Genomic DNA, 3,456 nt, shown 5'->3' with positions numbered 1-3,456 from the left:
TTTGTCCCAATTCCGCTACATTGCCTTCCTGAGAATGTCACCGTTGTATGGTTCATGTACACTGCAAAATAATTTAACAAATGACAAGCTTTTTCCCTAGATGCCGTGACTTCATTCATCCAGTTATGTTACTTTTCAAGCGATAACACTCTAATTAGCTGCTGAACTTTGGTATCCTTTGCATACCCTTCCCAGTCCAAACGTTCACTTATCTCTCCAAAAGTGCTACATGACATCCCTGTTGTTTCAGGAGAACACAGTTACCATTCACTGGCTGCCCCCACACTATCTAAGATAAGTGTTATATGACACATCTTCTAATTCAGAGCAGTGTACAGACAACAGAAACCGTCCCTCTGCGCAAACTTCTTGGCAGCAAAATCAAGACACCACCATCTTATATTGAATATTGAGTTACTCTGCTATAACATTGCTGAATATTTAAACCTGGCCTGGGCAAGCCAGGGATTCTCTTTCTCTCACATATACAGTGTCTGAACATGTTACACTGCCGTTTCTGAGCAGCAGTAACCTTGCAGTCATATTGCATTATATGCTATAATTTAACCTCTACAGTTCTGAGCCAAAAATTGCCACTGTATTTAGACTGATTCACAGCAGGAATTCACTCTTTCCTAGAACCCCAGTTTAGATACCAAAACATCAATTTCCTGTAAACAATTTGGGGTTCATATTAATTGTATGTATACAAAAACAAGTTTTGCTCAATTCGCTCAAAGAAAAGCTCTGGCTCCATTTTGGCTGCTTTTTTCTTTGTCCTGTGTCTTTCCCAATGATGAAAAAGAATTACAGGAATAAATCTGTACTGTACAGAGTAACACAGTGCAGACACAGTCTTAGACCAGAGCCTCTCAAGCCCTTTCATGCTATTCTCCACATCCTGTTTGACTACTCTTAATTAATCCCCTACCAGACAACTTTGGATTTTCCACAATGCTTGAAGAAGCCTGACACTTGGAAAGAAGCACTTCCAAAAATTGCTGCAAGAATCCCTTTCTCTCGCTGGGACTCTCTCAGTCCATCACAGGAGAATACTTTCAAGCGAGGAAGCAAAACACTGTGTTGGGGGTTTCAGAGCAAGGGATGGGAAACACATTAGTGACATTCCCCTCTAAGACAACTGCTGGAGACCTCTTTGCAGGATGCCGTCCATAGATTGAGGACCTCTGGCCAGTGACATAGCCTGTGAGAAGGACCTCAAAAGTAAGCTTCACAACACATTTAAGAGCAGAACTAACAAAATGTTGAATGAATTCCAGCTGGTGAAAACATATGGTAGATTCTCAGTTTTATCTTCACTATCTTTGTTTGCAAACAAATGTGCATTTGTTCTTCGTTTGTTTTTTACTCAGTGACTTCAAATGAGTATCATTTTAACTATAAGTCCTTGGTGAACATACAGTCTCGTAAAATCACACCAAATTATGTGTCAAGTATAGAAAGGGCTGTTACAAAGAGGAAGGGAACAATCTGTTCTCCATGTCCATGCTGTACGAAAAAAGAAGCAATGGGCTTGCACTGCAGTCAGAAAGAATCAGGTTAGACATTAAGAAAACCTTTCCAAGAGTAATGCCAAGAAGCACTGAAATAGGTTTCCTGGGGACATTTTATTCTCCATGCCTGGTAGCCTTTGAGAATCTATTAGACCAAGATCTGTCAGAAGTGATATCAGTCCATTGAGCATGCCTTTCTACAGTTTTATGATTTTCCTTTGAACTTAATTAATCTTTCAAGTTTTAGAAAGCTTACATCCAGCTGGAAAATAAATCACCGCTCAACAGTATGGTATTTAAGAAGAATTATATTTCATGAATAATTAAGAAGTGGGAGAAAAAGTTTTGCTTTGAATATGATGATCATTGAACTGAATATATAGATAGCTATTCTAGAACCCACTGCTGGGAAAAGCTCAAATGCTGGAAGCACCAACAAACTGCTCTTTTGTTGGTGGTAAGCCCTGAGTTCTTACTGTTCCTCCCAAAGAGCTGAGCCTCAATAAATACTGACATTTCAGAGTTTCCCAGAGGACAGGACTTTGAAGAAGCTTGCATGCTGGCTGAAGAAAACGAGTTGTATTAAGATGCTTGCATAAAGAGCTCTGAGCTTTCAGATTTTTAGAGTTAGCACTGGTGTTTCCACCAGTAGAAGCAATCCCACATTAGCACCTGCAGGACAGTCAATCCTAGTCATGTTTCTGTTCTAATTATGGTGTTTTTTGATCCTGCTGATACCTGCTTGGTTATTTTTTCCACTTTTGGAAAGAGAGGACTCAGCAGGCTTCAATAATGTGTCCTACCATCTCTACTGGACGATGAACATCACAATTTTCTGTGTGTCTGCTGGCCCAGAGCACTGATTCTGCATTTGGGTATAGCACATGCCAACAGCTGTGACTTACCCAGTGTGTGCAGAGCTATGAAGCGAGGACTCAAGGTAGAAGTTGTCCACGTGCTTGATCCTGGAGTGTAGGAGTGCAGGGAAGGCCTGGCATCTCTGTGAACTGCCAGTTGATGCCTTTTCTTCACCTACACTGATCATTTGTTGCAACGCTCTTTGGCATCCTAACGGTCCCGTACTGCTTGGTATTCCCTGTGATAAAGTGTACCTTGGAAAGAGTCCTGAAACAATAAGAAACTGCAATAATCCACAACTAGAGTTTTTAATAGTGTAAGAACAGGATGTGTATTCTCGCCAGTTTTATTTGTGGGATTCAGAATACCATTAAAGCGGTAGAAAAGGGGGAGGGGGACTTTGCTTTGGTTTGCTTTGCTGTTAAGGGTGGATTGGTTTATTACCACATTCATTTTAATTAGAATTCCATAATATACCCACATAAAGGTACATGCCACAGTTAAGTTGATATTTTTCTTGCTTTATTTATGACCACATAAAGTATGGTTTCCTGAGCATAATCTCCAAAAGCTCAGGGATTTAAGCTCCACCCCATTTATATATCTTAAACGCTACATGCAAAAATAATTCCTTTGGCTCCTCTACTCACCCTCCACACTCTTTAAAAATGGTTTAGGCCAAAGGTAACATCTTGTTTCCTATATGCCAAGTACAATTCAGACAGCATTAAACAGTTGATTCTGTACTTACTATGAAGATAAAAAGTAAACATATGTCTGATCAATGCTTATAAATACTTAAAGGGTGGGTGTCAAGAGGAGGGGGCCAGTCTTTTTTCAGTGGTGCCCAGGGACAGGACAAGAGGAAATGGGCACAAACTTGAACATGGGAAGTTCCACCTAAACATGAGGAGGAACTTCTTTCCTGTGAGGGTGGCAGAGCCCTGGAAGAGGCTGCCCAGGGAGGTGGTGGAACCTCCATCTCTGGAGACATTCAAACCCACCTGGACAAGTTGCTGTGCAACCTGCTCTGGGTGGACCTGCTTTGGCAGGGGGTTGGACTAGATGATCTCCAGAGGTCCCT

The sequence above is a fragment of the Numenius arquata genome, chromosome 7 (genome assembly GCF_964106895.1).
Source record: "Numenius arquata chromosome 7, bNumArq3.hap1.1, whole genome shotgun sequence".
Classification (NCBI taxonomy): domain Eukaryota; kingdom Metazoa; phylum Chordata; class Aves; order Charadriiformes; family Scolopacidae; genus Numenius; species Numenius arquata.
This window is presented reverse-complemented; position numbering follows the sequence as displayed.